We start from the raw sequence: 22,747 nt of genomic DNA, 5'->3' as shown, positions 1-22,747 counted from the left end.
TGGGATGCTAGACACCGCCACTCACTACCGCTCGCTAACTGCTCGCCATCAGCTGCCCACGGCCAACCGCCGGCCACCGGACTCCAGCCGCCTGTCATTGATTGTTGGCTGTTGGATGCCCATCAGTCGTGGGTTGCTCATCGCCAACCGCTGGATGTCGAAGGCCCACTGCCAACCATCGGACGTTCGCCACCAACCGCCTGTCACTTGCCACTGGCCATTGGATGTTGGCCGCTTGCCGCCGCCCACCAAACTTTGGCCATTGGCCACCAGCCGCCAGCCGCCGACTATTGGACTCTAGACATCGAACACCGGACTCCAGATGTTGGATGCCAGTCGCCGGCTAATCAAACACCGAACGCCGAACTCCATACGTCGGATGCTGGATGCCAGCCATCGACTATCGGATGTTGAACTTTAGACTCTCGCCGCTTGCTACCAGTTGTCGGATGTCGAACTTTGGCCATTAGACGCCAATCGTCGTCGCTCCTAGAAATATAAATTATATTCTTTTACCAAATGAATTTTTATTCTAGAAATAGAAATTTTGAATCGTTATCAAATGCGTTTCTTTGCTCAAAAACTCGTCCACGGAATAGAAATTGATTTCTGTTTCAAAAAAATTTTCATGCGTGCCCTAAATCTTCCCCTTTTTTCCCTTTAGATGCAAAATGATTCTTTCCATTTGAAGACGAGAAATTATGATAGGAAAATGTTAATTGGGTAAAAATATTTTGAGGGTATTATTGTACAATATTTTATTTTATACTATTTTTGCACTTCTCCGGGACTAAATGTGTGTGCGTGTATGTGTTTGTCACACATACATACGTATACATACATACATATGTGACACGATAAACCAATTTTACAAGAGTTCCGGCATTTGTTTATACATTACAACGAATGATGTAATATTATTAAAAATGGAAAATTACCATAGAAAATATCATTCATGATTATTGCACTGGAAGGTAAAATACACATAATTTGTTGACAAATATAACCACATCAATTCAGTTGGGTAACTATGATGAGCATACCAGTCTATGTAAACTAATTATTATTATTTGGTGCATAGAGAAGTATATAACTAGGATAAGAGGAATATCGTGATTCATGTGAATTATGATTACTTGAGTGCTCAATGAATTCCATAGGTCTAATTCTCATGAGAAGAAAAAACATATACATAAACAAAGCGTGATACTAGTTCCACTCCTTATATGACTTAATCCACCAAATTTCTACCAAAAAGACAAAATTACCCTACATTATTTAATCGCAATTTAAATTGGTGGTCCAAATGTATTTACTTTCCTTTTTTAATTTTTTTTTTATATTTATGGAAGGTCTACTTACCATAACTAAGAATTTAATATGTTTAGTTTTTGTTTGTTGTAGATTTTCCATACATGTTAAAGGTGTCATGTTTTATTTTTTTATTTTTGGTAAGGTAATTTATTTATTTATTGTTAGATATTACTTCCAAAAAAATTTTGTCGAAAAGAGAAATTTCCCATAAATCTAGTTCGTTTTCATGTTGTCAATTATATTTATAGATAAATTGTTAAGTAGATGAAATTTAATTAAATAAAAACATTGCATGAAGTAAGAACTTTTTTTGAAAATGCTAATGAAATATCATTATTTTGAATAGACAAAAATTAATATTATTTATGAATTATTCACAAAGTATATCTAGATACCTTATTGCGCATAATGTTTTCAGTGCATTCCTATATATTCTTCTAACATCTTACATTATCTGTATAAAAGTATTTTGCTAGTATAATGAGGAAAAAAGATAAATTCATTGATATTATAAATTAAGAGATTTGATCTATATAGTAGACTAATGACATTAATAAAAAGCTCAACAAGATAGTGAGCTTTTGAGATAAGATGGACAAAAATAGGTAAGTTGTTATAAAATCAATAATGAAGAAGAGACTTTTCAATTTTATACTATATCAAAGAATGTATTTTTTCCTTACTATTAGCGAAATGATTATACTTGGAGTATATAAAATGTTATAAGAATATTAGAGAATGCACTTATTTTAATATGCTAAAAAAAATATGTGAAATTCTTAATTATGCAACTATCACGAAAAGAAAAAAGGAAAAATAGAAAAAAAAAGTGGGGCCATCACTTTAAACTGCAATTGAAATTTTTAGGACAGTTTTGTCTTTTTAGTGTAGATAGGGATGGATGTAATCCTTTTAGTAGGTGGAAATAGCATCATCCTAAATAAATAATGTTTTTTTGCGGGAAAATTGTCCATTCAATTAAAAATCTATTATGCATATGCCAATTCAATGTTAAAATCTTTTGTTTTGTCAATTTACTCCTAAAGAATCTTATAGAAATTCCAATATATAGTCAAAACGGTCCCAGCGCGACTCATTAGCGGAAGCAAATTAAAACATCACCATCTCTCCCCCTACCAACCATGATACAAATACACACCACTAATCATATTGATTTTATAGACAAGCCACGACACTTTATTTACATATATTTTCAAGATGGGACTTCTTTTGGGTCGATACATCAAAAGGAAAAGCCGGGACTCAGCCACGTCCGGCCTAAAACCCCAAAAAGAACCTCGACCCTCTACATCTCACGTGCACAACCCCCATCATCAGTGTCGGCTAACTATCCCAAAAAGATCTAGCTCCTACTCGTCATGCACGAGCCTCACACCCAACCTGGTGCATCAGGCGGTGGCGGCGGTAACATCCCTCGCATCGCTCCATCTCGACGAACATGGACGGATATGAACTCCTGAATGACAGGGCCCCCAGCCAGGCCCACGTTGTACATCACTAGACAACGCACTCGAATAAAAGTCAGTCCAGGAACAGAGGAACAGTCAATCTCTGCGCACTCGACCTCTACATCGGATGGTAGACCGTAAAATACACCCCGCGTGACGGCAGGGAGCGGCATGCTGCTAATTTGAAATATTGGTCCCCAAAAAGGGTGAGTACAACCACTTAGCAGGTAAAGGAAATCCAATAACCACTCAATGCATCATACAAATCATACATGCATTCAAAGCATTACTTACCTTGAAGCCATGTGCATACTAATCATGCATCATCATCACAATCATAACACATACATGTGTATCATCATGATATTATTATATTACACATATAGTCGTCATCATGATATTACTATATTACACATATGTCATCATCATCATATACATGACATCATTATACCATACACATGTCATCATCATCATGGCATCATCACATCACACATGTCATCATCATCATGCATATCATCATGCATATCATCATGCCATGTCATATATCATCATCATGGTTTGATTTCCACTTTTAACTTTCAATTTGATCACCACATCATCCCTCCTCGGATCATCAATTTCATCTCATATTATACACTCGCATCCCATGCGAGAAAAACCTCCGACATTCAGCCATTCTAGGCCACCGGGCATCCGACCCCCCATATTCCGGGCATCTCGCATCCCAACTGGCATCACGAGGCTTTCCCCTCGGGCAAAGACCTCCGACAGGGCTTTCGGCATTTACACTCCCTGGCCGGGCATCCCGCACCTCAATCCTGGCATCGTGAGGCATTCCCCTCGGGCAAAGACCTCCGACAGGGCTTCCGGCCCCCCACATTCCGAGCATCCTGAATCTCCCAGGGTCATCCAGCAATGCATCTCTATACATTCTGGGCATCATCCTCCACCACAACCACCTCCTCATTTACCATTATCCATGTTTACCAATTTCAGTCTTAATTTAGCATGGCATATGACGTGACATCAAACAAGTCATACTTGGCATGGAATTCATACATGTATGTCAATTCAATGCCATGCATACATCAAGACCTCATCATACATGCTACATGGTATAATTATTTATGAAATAAATTTAATGGAATTTATGGCCAATAAAATAATCCATTTTTCATGCCCTTTTTCATTTATTTAAATTCCAGCTTTTGTTATTTTCAACAATATTAAATTTAATATCTATAAATTATAAAAATTAAGGCAAGTGATAAACAAGACAATAGAATAATAATTTCATGCAAAATACATGGCCAAATAGAATTTCACACAATTTCACAATTCTCACAAAATGGCATGTCATTTTCGGGTGAAATCAGAATGCACAGTTTTTGAATAAATTCGATTAAAATATCCATACGACCTCCAAAAATTACGAAATTTTACCGAGTTACAGCCAAGAAATTTTCGTACATCTTTCAGACTTCCAAGCGAGATTCTTTTTAGATTAATTTCTACAGTCTCACGAAGCTTCTGGATCCATTACCGCATCGTCCAGTGCATGCTTCTCCGAAATACTGAGTTTTCACCTACCTATTCTCTTTCGTTTCCTCTGAAATTTGGATATGTTATACATCAGGCTTTTCTATACAATTTTCATGAAGAGATCTAAGTCAAATAACCAGAGTATAGTCGTCATTTATGTCCATGAAGTCTCGGGTGTCCCGAAATACATCTCCAGAATTACCGTCTTCAAGATCTAGTCGATTTACTAGGCTATACTTGTTAATTTCACTTCAAATTTGAGTATGTTGTAGTTTAAGATGTCCCCTACAACTTTCATGAAGAGATAGAAGAAATATTTTTAGTACAAATCAACATGCAACCACAAATCCAACAAGAGGTCAGTAAAATCGTTCCAGATCTGAGGTCTCCGTAGGATGAGAGTTTAACCCCTCAAATATCCATCATTTTCCACGAAATTTTAGTATGTTGTATTTCAAGATGTTAGCTACAACTTTCATGAATATATAGAAGCCAAAATCGAACTCCAAACATGCATGCAAGCTCAAACAACATTCTGACTCAAACTGTTCAAGCGAAAACAGCCATACCACCCAAGAACAATCCATCCATACTTCGGTTTTCCTCACCTAATCACCCAAACTCGACACTATATCAACCATAAATGTAACAAACACACATGCAAGAGCAGCTAGAGGACTCCGACTTGCCTCTAGACCGGATGGACGGCGGCACACGGTGGCGAGCACGGCGGTCGGACGGTGGCTCCTCCTCGGTTCCTCCTCTCTCTCGGTCACTCTCCCTCTCTCTCGAAATCTCTCTCTCCCTCTCACTCTCTTTGGGCGAATGAACCGGCCACCCTTCTCTCTCTCTTCCCTTGTATCCCTCCTAATCCTCATCATTAGTAATCATTGCTTGCCTCGTAATTAGCCAATGCATGCCATCTTCCTTTGTGCCACTTGTCTCAATGCATGCATAATGGGCTTGGGCTTTTGGGCTTGGGCTTGGGCCTTCTCTTGGGCCTCCTTTTTGTGGCCGACGGCCACACCTCCTTGGGCCTCACTGGGCCGGTCAACAGCCCCACCTTGGGCTCCTATTGGGCCTACTAGCTTGGCCCACTAAAGCTTAGGCCAATGGGCCTAAGGCCCATCCTAATAAAAATTTAAATTTTCCCCTTTTCATAATTTCTTCTATAAATTTTAAATTTTAACTTCCACATGGCCAAATTCTTGTGGCATTTTATTTCATTCATAAGGTGCATGGCCAAGCATAGATTATCATCATTAATCTATCTAATTTAGAATCTCATAAACATAAGCACAAATCACCTAATCTTAAAAGAGACTAATGGCTAAAGATAAACCATAGGTAATTTCATTACCTAATTAGAGGCTTTAACACCTTATAACTTGACTTTGAATTTTGGGATGCCACAAGTCTCCCATCCTTAGAGAATTTCGTCCTCGAAATTAGACACCACTCTTGCCTTCTTGAAACAAATAAGGGTATTTTTCCTTCATTTGATCCTCACTTTCCCATGTGGCTTCCTCCATATCATGATGTCGCCATAACACCTTAACTAGAGGAATCTTCTTAGTCCTAAGAATTTGCTCCTTTCGATCCAATATCTGCACAGGCTCTTCAATGTACGTTACTTTCTCATCCACTTTGATGGCTTCATGATCGAGTATGTGACCAGGATCCGGCTGGTACTTTCTCAACATCGATACTTGAAACACATCGTGCAGATTTTCTAACTTAGGAGGTAGCGCTAAGCGATAAGCTACATCCTCTAGCCTCTCGAGTATTTCAAAAGGTCCAACAAATCTAGGGCTTAACTTACCCTTCATCCCGAATCGAGATATTCTTTTCATTGGAGATACCTTAAGGAATACATGGTCTCCTACACTAAATTCCAAAGGCCTTCTACGCCTATCTGCGTAGCCTTTCTGCCTACTCTGAGCTGTTTTAAGTCTTTCTCTAATAATTTCAACAGCCACTCAGTGGTAACTTGTACCAGTTCAGGTCCTGTCAATTTCCTCTCACCTGCTTCGTTCTAGCAAACAGGAGCCCTACATCTCCTTCCATATAATGCTTCATAGGGAGCCATGCCTATACTTTTCTAAAAACTATTATTATAAGCAAACTCTATCAAATGCAATCTTTCATCCCAATTTCCTTTGGAATCAATTACACAAGCCCTTAACATATCCTCTAATATTTGGATCACTCTTTCTGATTGACCATATGTCTGGGGATGAAAAGCAGTACTAAACTGAAGCTTAGTCCCTAATGCAATTTGAAGACTTCGCCAAAAGTTCGAAGTAAACCTCGAATCCCGATCTGAAGTAATGGTCACTGGAACACCATGTAAGCGTACCACTTGACTTACATACATGTCCGCATACTTATCCATTGAGTAGTCCATGCGAATCGCTAAGAAATGAGCCGACTTAGTTAAACGATCCACTATAACCCAAATAGAATCATGGCCACTTGATGTCCTTGGCAATCCTTGCACTAAAGTCCATCGTTATATGCTCCAATTTCCATTCTGGAATGTCTAATGGTCTCAAGAGTCTTGCGGGTTTACGATGCTCCACTTTTACTTGCTGGCACGTCAAACATTGAGAAACGTGCTTAGCTGTATATGTCTTCATACCATTCCACCAAAACTGCTGACGCAAATTCCTGTACATCTTTGTACTACTTGGGTGGATACTATAATTACTCTTATGTGCCTCTGACAAAATTTCCTTCCTTAATTCCTCATTGTCGGGAACACAAAGTCGTCCTTGACATCTTACTATTCCATCATCAGAGACTTGAAATTCCGGTCTTTTTCCTAAAGACATCGCATCTTTCACTTTCAAAATCTTTGGGTCAGATTCTTGCAGGATTTTAACTTTCTGAATAATCTTAGGTTCTATACTTAATGCACTAAGCATACTAGTAAGACAATCCGTTTCCAATTTAAATTCCGAGTCTGCTACAGACTTTAACAATTCCCATTCTGCAATCCTCAAACTGGCCATTTCCATAGCTGACTTACAACTAAGAGCATCCGCTACTCTATTTGCTTTCCCTGGATGATATCTTATCTCACAATCATAATCCCTTAACAACTCCATCCACCTCCTTTGTCTCATATTCAACTCCTTTTGTGAGAATAGATACTTCAAACTCTTATGATCCATATAAATCTCAAACTTCTCTCCATACAAATGGTGTCTCCATATCTTCAAGGCAAACACTATAGCTGCTAGTTCTAAATCATGCGTCGGGTAATTTAGCTCACGGGGTTTCAATTGTCTAGATGCATAGGCTACGACCTTGCCATGCTGCATCAACACACATCCTAGTCCTTTGTGAGATGCATCACTATACACTGTAAAACCATCAGGTCTAGTAGGTATAGTCAGAATTGGAGCTAAAGTCAATTTCCTTTTGAGCTCCTAGAAACTCCTTTCACATTCCCCATTCCATTCAAATTTTACATTCTTTCGGGTCAATTTAGTTAAAGGTCCTGCCAGCTTTGAAAATCCTTCAATAAACCTCCTATAATAACCAGCTAGTCCTAAGAAACTTCGTATTTCAGTAGGTGTTGTCGGTCTCGGCCAATTCACTACCATTTCAACTTTTGCCAGGTCTACTGCAATTCCTTCTCCTGACACCACACGTCCTAAAAATATTATATGGTCCAACCAAAACTCACACTTACTAAACTTAGCATACAACTTATGCTCTCTCGTAATCAGAAACTATCCTCAAATGTTGCTCATGCTCTTTAGGCCCTTTTGAATATACCAGATTATCATCAATAAATACAATCACAAACTGGTCTAAATAAGGCTGAAATATCCTATTCATCAGATCCATAAATGCAGCCGGCGCGTTAGTCAATCCAAATGGCATAACAAGGAACTCGTAGTGTCCATAACGAGTCCTAAACGCAGTCTTAGGAATGTCCTCCTTCTTAATTCTCAACTGATGGTATCCCGACCTTAAGTCAATCTTAGAGAAGACCGAACTTCCCTGGAGTTGGTCAAATAGGTTATCAATTCTAGGCAAAGGATACTTATTCTTAATGGTCACATGGTTCAGCTGCCTATAATCAATGCACAAGCGCATCGATCCATCTTTCTTTTTCACAAACAAGACCAGTGCACCCCAAGGTGAAGCACTTGGTCTAATGAATCCTTTGTCAAGCAACTCCTGTAATTGCACTTTCAACTCCTTTAATTTGACTAAGGCCATCCTATATGGGGCTTTTGATATTGGTCCTGTTCCAGGCATTAACTCAATTTCAAACTCAATTTCCCGCTCTGGCGGCAATCCAGGCAATTCCTCAAGGAAGACATCTTGAAATTCATTAACTACACGAACTTCCTCAATTTTAGGCTCCTCCCTTGCATAATCTCTAACTATGGCTAAGTACCCTTGACATCCTTTGTCAAGTAACTTCATGTGCTTCTACCGCGAAATAAGTGCTACAGAAGATGGGTCTCGACCTCCTAAAAATTCACAACTAGACTGATCAGTTAAAACGAATTGAATCACTCTTCTGTAATAATCCATTCTAACCCGATACTTATGAAGCCAGTCCATTCCTATAATAACGTCAAAATCATACATGGCCATTATAGCCAAGTCTATTTCCATATCCTTTCCTTCCATTGATATCTTACAATTTCTACACACCAGGGTAGACAATACCATATCCTTTAAAGGCGTGAAAACACAAAGAGGCGTCTCAAGAGGCATAACTTCTATCTTATTCGAACGTTTATATCTTTCAGACACAAATGAATGTGTTGCACCCGTATCAAACAATGCATATGCCTTTTCACCATTAATAAGGATCGTACATGAGATAACATTTTTGGAAGCTTCCGCTTCCTCCTGGGTGACTGCATACACCCTTCCTTGTGTTGGTGGCCTCGGAGGATTTCCTTGTGGGTTTGACTTAATAGCACTCTGATATCCCTGTCGCATCGAGCCAACACTCACTTGCGACCTCTCTTGTGGGCAACTTCTCCTAAGATGACCCACTTGTCCACAACCAAAACACTTCGGTTGTCCATTGCAAGGTCCTGGGCCATGGCGTCCATTACACTTTTGACAAACACCAGGCTGATAGGGTGCTTTCCCTATATTCATACCACTTCTTGCTCCTCCAGGATTTCCAAAATTACTCTTCTTCTTCACATTCTAGATCTGACCTTGACAAGAATAAGGTCTCCTACCCCTTCTCACATCATTAAAATTCAATGGTTTCTTAAACTCTGACCGCTGTCTTAACAGTTCATGCTCCACTAACTGCGCCCTTTCATAAATCTCATTATAATCTCTTATGTTCAAAGGCACCATTGCTTTTCTAATGTCAGTCCTAATCCTTTCAGAATCTCTTAGCCTTTTCCTCCTGATCCTCAATCAATCTAGGAGCATATCTAGACAATTCAGAAAATCTAGCCTCATACTGATCTACTGTCAACTCCTTTTGTTCTAGCTGGACAAATTTTGTAATCTTCCTATCCTTAGCACAATCAGAAAAATGCTTCCTATTGAAAGCTCTAACAAACTCCTCTCAGTTAACATCAATACCTAGTGGAAAGATTATGTCCTTCGAAGCTCTCCACCAAAACTTCGCATTTCCCTCCAGTTGGTACTTTGCCAAAACTATTTTCTCAGCATTAATGCAGTCCAATAGCCGGAAAATTCGTTCCATCCCATTAATCCATTGCTCCGCCTCCTCAGGACTTCCCATTCCATTGAACTTAGGTGGCTTCAACTTCAAAAATTGCTCCACCAATCCTTGAGTACGGCGTTCTGCTCCAGGCTGTTGCTGCGCCTGCCTTTCCATCAGATTTCCAATATTGGCCAATGCCTACAGGATGTCTTCCATTCGGGTTCAGCCCATGCAGCAGGCTTCAGCCCTCGATGGATGAGCACTTCCAGCTCGCACCATGACTTTCCTGCAATTTCCAAGCATTGCCTCAGGAATAATTTGAGAGTCACTGTCTCCATTCAAAGCAACTACTACTACTACATAAGTAACATATGCATGTTACTGGTACCTAAAGGCAACTCAAAATAAACTGCTAGGGATCTACGAGTGAACACTCATCACCCGTTATTCAATTATTTCATTTTATATCCTATGGTGTGCATTGTCATCATGTTCCTCAATTTCCAAATGAGGCTCCTTATCACTCCACCTATAACCACTCGCTCTGATACCAAAAGGGCGGCCGTGGCACCCCGAACCTTCGTAGGTCGCCACCAAAGGCCAATGTTACACCTTATTACCTTTCTCCTTAGAAGAAGCGCCGTAATTCATAGATACATTTTTTTTTTTAAACAAAACGGTCCCAGCGCAACTCATTAGCGGAAGCAAATTAAAACATCACCATCTCTTCCCCTACCAACCATGATACAAATACACACCACTAATCATATTGATTTTAAAGACAAGCCACGGCACTTTATTTACATATATTTTCAAGATGAGACTTCTTTGGGTCGATACATCAAAAGGAGAAAGCCAGACTCGCCACGTCCGGCCTAAACCCCAAAAAGAACCTCGACCCTCTACATCTCACGTACACAACCCCCATGATCAGTGTCGGCTAACTATCCCAAAAAGATCCAGCTCCTACTCGTCACGCACGGGCCTCACACCCAACCCGGTGCATCAGGCGGTGGTGGCGGCAACATCCCTCGCATCGCTCCATCTCGACGAACATGGACGAATATGAACCCTCGAATGACAGGCCCCCGCCAGCCCACGTCGTACATCACTAGACAACGCACTCGAATAAAAGTCAGTCCAGGAATAGAGGGACAATCAATCTCCGCGCACTCGACCTCTACATCGGATGGTAGACCGTAAAATATACCCCGCGTGATGGCAGGGAGCGGCATGCTGCTAATCTGAAATGTTGGTCCCCAAAAGGGGTGAGTACAACCACTCAGCAGGTAAAGGAAATCCAATAACCACTCAATGCATCATACAAATCATACATGCATTCCAGGCATTACTTACCTTGAAGCCATGCGCATACTAATCATGCATCATCATCACAATCATAACACATACATGTGTATCATCATGTCATACTCATATAGTCATCATCATGACATTATTATATTACACATATGTCATCATCATCATATGCATGACATCATTATACCATACACATGTCATCATCATCATGGCATCATCACATCACACATGTCATCATCATCATGGCATCATCACATCACACATGTCATCATCATCATGCATATCATCATGCCATATCATCATGCCATGTCATATATCATCATCATCATCATCATGCATATCAATCATGCATATCATCATGCCATGTCATATATCATCATCATGGTTTGATTTCCACTTTTAACTTTCAATTTGATCACCACATCATCCCTCATCGGATCATCAATTTCATCTCATATTATACACTAGCATCCCATGCGAGAAAAACCTCCGGCATTCAGCCATTCCAGGCCACCGGGCATCTGGCCCCCCACATTCCGGGCATCATCCTCCACCACAACCACCTCCTCATTTACCATTATCCATGTTTACCAATTTGAGTCTTAATTTAGCATGGCATATGACGTGACATCAAACAAGTCATACTTGGCATGGAATTCATACATGTATGTCAATTCAATGTCATGCATACATCAAGACCTCATCATACATGCTACATGGTATAATTATTTATGAAATAAATTTAATGGAATTTATGGCCAATAAAATAATCCATTTTTCATGCCCTTTTTCATTTATTTAAATTCCAGCTTTTGTTATTTTCAACAATATTAAATTTAATATCTATAAATTATAAAAATTAAGGCAAGTGATAAACAAGACAATAGAATATTAATTTCATGCAAAATACATGGCCAAATAGAATTTCACAAAATTTCACAATTCTCACAAAATGGCATGTCATTTTCGGGTGAAATCAGAATGCACAGTCTTTGAAGAAATTCGATTAAAATATCCATACGACCTCCAAAAATTACGAAATTTTACCGAATTATAGCCAAGAAAATGTCGTACATCGTTCATGAAGACTTCCAAGCGAGATTCTTTTTAGATTAATTTCTACAGTCTCACGAAGCTTCTGGATCCATTACCGCATCATCCAGTGCATGCTTCTCCGAAATACTGAGTTTTCACCTACCTAATATCTTTGTTTTCCTCTGAAATTTGGATATGTTATACATAAATATTTTATCTACAAGTTTAATTCAGAGATCTAAGTCAAATAACCAGAGTATAGTCGTCATTTAAGTCCATGAAGTCTCGGGTGTCCCGAAATACATCTCCAGAATTACCGTCTTCAAGATCTAGTCGATTTACTAGGCTATACTTGTTAATTTCACTTCAAATTTGAGTATGTTGTATTTTAAGATGTCCCCTACATCTTTCATGAAGAGATCGATGAAATATTCTTAGCACAAATCAACATGCAACCACAAATCCAACAAGAGGTCAGTAAAATCGTTCCAGATCTGAGGTCTCCGTAGGATGAGAGTTTAACCCCTCCAATATCCATCATTTTCCACGAAATTTTAGTATGTTGTATTTCAAGATGTTATCTACAACTTTCATGAAGATATCAAAGCCAAAATCGGACTCCAAACATGCATGCAAGCTTACACAACATTCTGACTCAAACTGTTCAAGCGAAAACAGCCATACCACCCAAGAACAATCCATCCATACTTCGGTTTTCCTCACCTAATCACCCAAACTCGACACTATATCAACCATAAATGTAACAAAAACACATGAAAGAGCAGCTAGAGGACTCCCACTTGCCTCTAGACCGGATGGACGGCGGCACACGGCGGCGAGCACGGCGGTCGGACGGCGGCTCCTCCTTGGTTCCTCCTCTCTCGGTCATTCTCCCTCTCTCTTGAAATCTCTCTCCCTCTCACTCTCTTTGGGTGAATGAACCGACCACCCTTCTCTCTCTCCCCTTGTATCCCTCCTAATCCTCATCATTAGTAATCATTGCTTGCCTCGTAATTAGCCAATGCATGCCATCTTCCTTTGTGCCACTTGTCTCAATGCATGCATAATGGGCTTGGGCTTTTGGGCTTGGGCTTGGGCCTTCTCTTGGGCCTCCTTTTTGTGGCCGACGGCCACACCTCCTTGGGCCTCAATGGGCCGGTCGACAGCCCCACCGTGGGCTCCTATTGGGCCAACTAGCTTGGCCCACTAAAGCTTAGGCCAATGGGCCTAAGGTCCATCCTAATAAAAATTTAAATTTTCCCCTTTTCATAATTTCTTCTATAAATTTTAAATTTTAACTTCCACATGGCCAAAGTCTTGTGACTTTTTATTTAATTCATAAGGTGCATGGCCAAGAATATATTATCATCATCTCTAATTTAGAATCTCATAAACATAAGCACAAATCACCTAATCTTAAAAAGAGACTAATGGCTAAAGCATAAACCATAGGTAATTTCATTACCTAATTAGAGGCTTTAACACCTTATAGCTTGATTTTGAATTTTGGGATGCCATATTTACCCACGGCCTAGATTAGTTGCGCCCCGCGAATTAGTCTCCATGACTCGATTCGACGCTGCATGAATCTTTTTTAGTGTCTATGTTGGCAATTCTGTCTGTGTCTGCGCTATGTTTCTTTGCAGTGTACCGGGATATAAGTTTCACGGTTTAAGCTAGTTTGCACGACCACAGCCGACAGTCACCTCTGATCACCATTGATGCTGGCCTATGGTCAACGCTGGCAAAGCTCGCACAACCCCTGCCTCTGCCGATGCTCATCCAAATTTATTTTTCTTTATTTTTTTTTTTTTTTCCTTTCACTTAAAAAATTGCTTTATAAAATATACTCCAAAATAAATTATCTAAACATTATTGCTTTCATAAGATACTGGGGAAATGGCTTTGCATTTTCCTAAAGTTGAACGAAACGAACCCAGTGTGTCTAGGGAAAACTTTGTGCATTTTTGTGATGTCCATCGTCGCTAGAGATTTAATGATAAGAGAGACTCGAGTTAAGGACACACTTTCTATGTCACAAATGCTTTGACTTTGCAGCTCTGTTTGTGCATGTGGTGCTTGATGAAAGTCCCCTGTACCCATAAGGGACATCACATACTTATGTTGCGGTAATCAAATTCTTGTTCGTCTAAGATCATGAAGAGGTACTCTTTTTGGGTTTCCTCGCCAACATGAGCCTTCACTTTTATTGAATCCCGCCTTTGATCGCCATAGAGGGGCTATTTTGTGGCACATCGGTGGATCTCTTTTTGATGAATTAGGCAATGTTATACCAGTGGAACGCATCTTCTTTGGCCACATAGCTCTCGTCTAGTCAATGGTATTGGTTGTTGCATCGGAAATCCTAGACGGCAAGCCTATCCCGCATTCTAAGAATTAGATGAGATCAACATTGCCTTTTATCTGGAAATCAACACATAACAAACGCATTCATTATTATAAGTCAAGCTCAAGTCTGGTGTCCATAATTTGTTTGAAGATGCTGGTTGCTTGAAACTATATTGGGACCACCACTTATACATATATTTTTTGAGCTTACCTAGAAAGAAGGAAGATAATTAGTCCGTCATCATATATTTTCTCAATCCCACCCCTCAATATTGCTAAATTGTCGCTATATACCCAATGGTGATGAGTCAAACTGATTTATCCGTTGAACTCCAAGGCTGAGGGCCTACTAGTGCCGATTACCCCAACCCAACCCCCAAATCACCCTGGCCCCTTGGATGACATTAGTAAGAAAACTATCGTATGACAGTGGACGAGATAGTACCATCAAATCCTGGTACACGATGAATCAAAATCATAGGAGCCACTTGCGCAATTCAATTACTAAAAGTCTTTTAGGACGCGTTTGACAATTTGCCAAATAATAACAATGTCTATTTTTTTTTTTTTTTTGCATGAGTAGATGTGAAATAAAAATTCGTTTGGTAAATTTGTATTCCCAAAAATGGATGTGAAACAGAATCAAGAAGCTATGAAGCATGTTGTCCGTGTTTCTGTGTTGTGTCCAACACATGTTGGAGCATGTCGGACACGTCGACATGCTCGAACACGGTCGGACACGTGGTCAACGCGTGTCAATTTTCCGACACGTGGTCAACCTTTGCCCGACACGCTTCGACACACATGTCCGGGAGGGAGCAGACCGTGAGCAACGGCGAGAGATGGCCAAGCATAGACTGAGGTGAGGGCCTCCACTGTGTTGCTGCGATGGATCCGACGAGGTTGCAGCTGCGAGGGAGAAAGGACCAAAGGCGAGAGGAAGATGAGAGGAAGGCGGTTGTGCGGCGAGTAGCGAGCGGCAAGGAAGGGGGTAGTGCAGTGAGTGGCAAGGAAGGAGAAGGATCGGGAGGAGGAGAAGAGGAAGGATCGCGAGTAGCGAGGAGGAGTAAAGGAGCTAGGGTTTTGATAAGAAACTAAAAATAATTAAAAAAAATGGGAGTCTAATGGGTCATCACGTATTTTGGGGGAAGGAAAGTGACAGGGACAGGTGGGGAAATCGACGGTGGTTGGAGGGAAAGATAAAAAAAAGTAAATTTGGGGGTGGGGGAATGGACGATGGTGGGGAGGGAAAGGAAAATAAATTTGAGGGTTGGAGGAAATGGATAAGGGAAAAAGAGAGTGGGGGACCCTAGTGGGGATTTTTTTTTAATAAAAATAAATAAATGAGATTAAAAATAATTTCAAAAATAAATATACTTAATTTGAATTCAATTAATTAAAAATAAAAATATTTATTTAATATACAACGTCCCAACATCTCGGAATTCTCTATTTTTAAGAAATAGTGTGTCAACGTGTCGTGTCGCGTGTCTGTGTCGCATGTCCGTGCTACTTAGTCAAGAAGTAAGAAAAAAGTTACTTCTTTGTTCCCGCGAACAATACCAAAATCAAGCAAACCTAGATTTATTTGTTCTCTTTTTCCTTCTTCTCTTTTTCTTCTCTTCTTCCACCACCGCCACCATCAATTGATGCCGCAACCATCCACCACCGCCGATCATTGGTGACCAGTTGGCTCAGGCTCGGCGAGCCATCGGAGGCTCGCCCAACCACCAGCGAGCCTCACCTGGGCCTCCCCCAACCATAACTGAGCAAAGCTTGCCGGTGGCTAGGGGAGCCTTACCCGACCAAGTGAGGCTCAGCCAAGCCCAAATCTGGCAAGGTTTGGCCGAGCCTTGCCCGACTACTAATGACCGGCCAAAGGTTGAAGAAGAAGAGAAAGAAAAGAAAAAAAAGAAAAAAAGTAAATAAAATCATTAAAAATTAAAAGAAAATGGTTCGGATTAGAAATTTCGAGTACGGTGCCAAATATAATAATATTTCGAGAATATAAATTTTGAGCAATTACCAAATACCTTAAAATGTTTAAAAACTATTCTAAAGAACAAAATAAAATAGAATCATTTTCTATCAAAATTATTTCCACAAACAGAATGATTATTAAATAATATCCGAGTGATTGACATACGTCAACTCGTACCTACTACACAGGTTTACTACGAGAGACCCATTCAAAGCAACGGTAGGAACCCTTTCAAGCGCGTTCTCCAGCACCTCGATTGAATCCGACAAGTCCCTAGATACATTAAACAAAGCACCTTATTGTTGATCGCCACCACATCCAAATCATCTCTTTCAATACACTGCTCATACTCCCTCACAGCCGACACATAATCCGTCGCCACCAAATACAACAAGGCCTTATTTCTGTTCACGAGATTCTTCAGGTCAACCTCACTCAACGACCCATGACCCTTCCCTTCGTTCACCATCCCATCGATCTGCTTAAATGAGCTCTTCGCGCTCTCCAGATTCCGATCTGCACCTGAATAGATTCCAACCTCGAGACCAAAACGGGGTCCTCCGAATAACCCCTCCTAAACATATCCCTGATCAAATCCAAGCACGCACTGAACTCCTTATTACTTAAATGATTACCCACGATGCCATTCATCACCAGAACCTCCTCCTCCTCCGAGCCCTCACCGACTCGTCCTCCTCGGACAAACCCTTGTTCCTTCTCTCCTCCAATTTCCTCTGACGAAATCCAGAAGCGCGTAGAACCGATCCAAACCTCCTGGCGGGTGCCCAACTTGATCGGGATCACGCAGTTCAGCCACCGGAGGTAGAAGGGCACCATCAAGTCGGACCAGCCCGGGTAGATTTGTGGGTAGGACTCGTACCTGTACTCGGGGGACTCGAGATCCTGGAGGGAGTCGAGCTCGGCGGCGGCATCGGCGAAGCAGTGGAGCTTGGTGAGGGCGAGGGCATTGTAGGAGAGGTAGGCGAGGTGGTCGTGGGGGTGGCGGAGGAGGGAGAGGGACCGGGCGCGGGCGACCTTGTCGAGGACGGACCGCCAAGAGCCGTGCTTGGCGAGGTCCTCAAGGGAGGCGAGCTCATTGGCAAGGTCGTCCAGGGACAAGAAGGAGGTGAATGGGTTGGTCAGCGGGTCGCCGATCGGCGGCGGCAATGGCGGTGGCGGCGAGCTTGGAGCTTCTTCCACGGCTTCCTTCTTCCCCGAGTAACTTTCTCGAGTCCTCTCTCCTCTACGCATGCAGGAAAGAAAAGAGGGTGGGAAGGGAAAATGGGTCATTTCGGGTCAGGTCGGGTCTTCGAGGGACCGGCTTTTCCGAATCCAGATCTTCTTAATTCGGGCCTTCGAGTTGGGTCAGGTTGTCTCCAAGGGACGGCCATTCCAGATCCATATCTTCTAAATTCGAGTCGGGTCGGATGGCCTTTCAGAATTATAAAAAATTAAGGGTGAGCACGGTTCGTAGGTAGATCCGAGAACCAAAGGGTCCAATTCGGTTCCCCTCTGGTTCCCTGTTCTAAAAAGAAATGTTTCGGTTCCCGGTTCCCTTTTTCTGGGAACCAACGGTTCGTGGTTCCAAAAAATGGCCCCCAATCAAGTTTAATGTTTACCCTTAGTTCACACGTCACAGTTCTCCTCTGAGTCTTCTCCTGTTCTCTGCCTCAGCCCCGTCGTCGACGCTGCTCACCCTTGATGCCACCGCCGGACGTTGCTCGCCCTCGATGCTGCCGCCGAATGCCGTTGTCCCTCGACGCCGTTGCTGAACGCTACTCATCCTGCCACTGCACCACAGTCAGCCCGCACTCGTCCCGCCCTTGCCTCCCTCGATGCCACCACTGGATGCCGTTACCCCCTGCTCACCTTGCCGCTCGCCATCGACGTTGCCGCTGGACGCTGCTCGTCCCCCCGGTGGAGGTCGCTCACTCGCCCAACCTTCCTGACGCCACTTTCCCAGCCGATAAATTTAAAAGTATCTAGATTCAGCAACTTAGTTATATTTCTTAAAATAGAGGGCATTAGACTCCGAAAAAAAAAACACTAAAAGAAAAAAATAAGAAAATCAAAATTCTCAACATAGAAGGGGACAAATGCATCCTCTAGCTATGTTTCCTTAATTTTCCTATAAAGTAATGTTTTGTGGATGTATTATCCTCCCTCCTTTGTGACATCGATTAGCTTTCTTTAGAAGAATTGGTGTTACTTTTCATGCTGCTATGGTAGGCCTCCATAGAACCATTTCTTGTTTGTATTGAGCCACAGCTTGCATCATCTATTACCTTCTCTTTGAAGATTTGGCATTACTTTTCATGCTGCTATAGGGGACCTCCATAGAACAATTCCTTGTTTGTATTGAGCCACTTCCTAGGTCAAAATTTTATCTTGTGACCTTGTTTTTATCATTATGTAAAGTTTAAATTTTCTACTTCAAGAAGGTTATGATCCATAAGATGTTCATGAGCATTATACATCCAAAGTTATTGTTTAGGGGTAATTCCATTTCTGGTCCTCTGGCTTAGGTGGATTGTGTAATCCAAGTCTTGTAACTCTTAATTTGTGTAATCGAGGTCTTGGAACTTTAGTCCATTTTTCAATGCAGTCCTCTGATGACCAAAGATCAGAAACTCCAATCAAATCGATGACACAGGCTTGTATGTACAAAAAAGAAATGATGTGGAAAGTATGACAGCAATCGTACAACCTTTTGAGCACACCCATATGCTAACCCTGTCTTTCTGAATTTTTTGCAGTTGCCACCATGAAGCAGGTTATTAAGAAAGGTTCTTAGACATGCCACAAGCAAGGACATGCATATGCATACCTGAGTTGTTCGAGCATCAGTGACTACAAAAGTTTGAAGGCCAGTGCTATCGGCAGCTTCTCTGAGCTAATTCCTGGTGAAGAGCAAACCTCAATATGGAATAGCTCCAACTTAAAAGTGCAGTCTTTTTAGTATGAGAGAAAAATTTACCTGCTTACATTTCTTGTTGATTCTTGCATGTATAGATGATCTTGGGCTGCTCGCATTGCTCCCACCATCTTAAAAGAAACCGGTTGCTGTAGAAGAGAATAAATTAATAAACTCAACTCGCTTGCATGAAAAAAAAAATTAGAGTTGTCATTTGGAAGCAAATTATCCATGAAAGAAATTCTTCACAACCAACCTCTGCATCAGTTCCGCATACATCCCCGTGGCAACATCAACAAATTAGTCAGAGAAACAAGCAAAACGACCGTATTGAAGTTTCAATAATATCATTTGAAGGAGTACAAGTCAATTTCCCAGCATTCCGTGAAATTAAGGTTAATTCATGAAGGAAATTCTTCACAACCAACCTCTGCATCAGTTCCGCATACATCCCCGTGGCAACATCTACAAAATAGTCAGAGAAACAAGAGAAACGACCGTATTGAAGTTTCAATAATATCATTTGAAGGAGCACAAGTCAATTTCCCAGCATTCCGTGAAATTAAGGTTAATTCATGAGGACATTGAGATGCCACTTTTCCTGCTCCCATCTTCAAATCTTGCCTAACAATCGGAACCTACCCCAAGCGTTTCATCCAAATTATAGTAGACTACATATAGAGTCTACATACCAATCTCTAAGGTAAAATAAGTTCTCCTAGCATCTCCAATTTTCCTTTCCCTTCTTCAACAAACAAAAAGAAGTAATTCCTTTTGCCTCCTCCTTAAAAATTAACTCAGGAAATTTTTCTAATAAAATAATATGTTAAGCAGCAATTCTGTATCTTTCAGCAATTCTATATTTTATATATTTGGTGTCACATTTAGAAATTATTGGCCAATGGGTATCATTATATGAGTCGCATTGAAATAAATGGGTTCATTGTAGTGTTTCATTTTTAGTTTGCTCTTTATTTTGAAGTTTCTATTATATTCTATTATTGTTATGTAGTATGAAGTTAATATATCAAGATAACACGTCAATGGAGGTGGAGGGACATGAGGAGATGACTCTGATAACGGAATTGGAGTTTTCTCGCAATGAAAATGAAGAAGAGGCACCTCTTATCACGAGTGCCACAAATAAGGTACCTAGTTCTCATCTTTCTCTTGATAAGAAATATACATTCGAATATTGAAATCATTATACAAGAATCAACTTACATCAACTTAACAAACTTCTTGCACAAATAAGCTAGTACAATAATCCACATAATATATAATGCCATTTCTTCAATAAATGTAAATTGACATATATAAAATTATAAATTATTGAAAACTAGAACTACTCCGGTCTTCTGTGACGACACATTAGGGATTTTCTTAACAATTTGCAAAACTTTGTACAAGGAAGGGAATTTTTGAACTTTCAGAAGAATATTCATGCATATGCAGTAACATCTTCAAAATCAAAGGATTTCTTTGAGCATAAATCTCAGATATATTATCGATGCATTTAAAAAGAAAGACATTATTTCTATCACGTACAAATCAAGCAATTTAAAAAAAATGCAATGCCCTATGTTCATAACAAAAGATATTTGCAATATAAATCATATATAATTCATTGGCAATCATCTAAAATCATGATAAATGTATGTAGAGATCCATCTAAAATCATGATAAATGTATGTAGAGATTTGTAAGGCAGGATAAAAATATTCTCTTACCCATGGTATATATTTGAAATATACCATTGATAAAAAAAAATCATTACCAATCTTCATAGGAGATATTTTTCTGATTGCACTAAAATTTCCTGCAATGCACTCATTTTCTTGGCATCCATCAATTTGGATTCCATTTTGTTAGAGCAAAATATAAAATCTCCATAGATAATCAAATATTCTTTCCAAACTCATCATAATAAAGTATTTAAGGAAATAATATCTTGCACAAAAATAAATTCTCACTTATTGAAAGCACAATAAAATCAGAATAAAATCCTTGAATATCTTAAGAAAGAATATTTTAATATCATGCAAAACATATTTCTACTTTACAAAATATGACAAAATTATAGAGCATAAAATCAAATCAAATAAATTCATTTGTCTCTAAGCAAAATGATCACACGTATTATATCAAATCTCAACGCATGAATCACAAAAATAAATTACACGATTTTTTCTTCAATAAAACAAATCAAAGAATATGATTATTATAAAATCTGAATCAACCAAAGATATATCGAATATCAAGCATAATGAGAAATTTAAAATTGTGTACTCAAACCTAATTGAGAATAAAAATATATACATTTCTTACCAAACCTCTTTCTTCTTTTCTTTGGTACCTATTTTTCTTGGGTCCAAGAGAGTTAGTAGAGTATGCCGTTTAACCCAATCTTTCTTAATAGGTCTCCAGACTATAGGATATTCTTTCTTAAAGTGTTCTGAATCTCCACAATTTGAACATTTGAGGGCTTTTTGACCAATAGGTTTTGTAAAGATTATTTGAAAATGTTTCTTGTATGCAAGTCTAGGAGGTCTTTGTTTAAGTCTCTCCTTAACTTTAGGAAAATCAATTAGAGAATCACTTTCATTTTTAAAACTAAGTCCCGACTTATTATAGTATGGTACTTACATGAAAATGATATGCTCTAATGTTTTTTAACTATTTGAAAATTTTGTCGAAATATTTGAAAATTCATTTTTTAAAGAATCATTTTTTTTTACAAGTAAATCTTGACTTTTTTTTTGTTTGTAGAAAATCTTTTGCAAAATTTCAAACTTTTCTTTTCGAGAGAATCATGTTGCTTTATTCATGAATTCTCATTTTTAGTTTGAGATCCTTTTGAGAGAAGATTTGATATTTAAACAAAGTTCATTTATATACTTTGAAACTTTGATAGGAATTCTTAAAAAAAAAACTTTGATAGGAATTTTTGAATGGCTTACCTCGATTTCCTCATCGGATTTTGTTCCATTCGAGTCGACTTTGATTCCTGTTTGTGTCTAAGTCAAACTCAGATTCTGAATGTGTTATCAAACATATATTTCCTTCTCATCCTTATTTCATGGTTCTTTTCTGGCCATTCTGCTTATATTGTCTTCTTTCACTGAATTTCCTTCTTTTCTACTAATTTTTGAATTTCT

General features: G+C 39.8%; 2 pseudogenes; both read right to left on the bottom strand.

The window, feature by feature from the left end:
- Positions 1-5,800: 5,800 nt before the first annotated feature.
- LOC120288384 lies at positions 5,801-9,674 on the bottom strand (annotated as a pseudogene).
- Positions 9,675-15,141: 5,467 nt separating this feature from the next.
- LOC120288383 lies at positions 15,142-17,926 on the bottom strand (annotated as a pseudogene).
- Positions 17,927-22,747: the final 4,821 nt, after the last annotated feature.

This window comes from Eucalyptus grandis, chromosome 9 (assembly GCF_016545825.1).
Source record: "Eucalyptus grandis isolate ANBG69807.140 chromosome 9, ASM1654582v1, whole genome shotgun sequence".
NCBI lineage: Eukaryota > Viridiplantae > Streptophyta > Magnoliopsida > Myrtales > Myrtaceae > Eucalyptus > Eucalyptus grandis.
The sequence above is the reverse complement of the archived record's forward strand: the minus strand, read 5'-3'. Positions and strand labels throughout refer to the sequence as shown.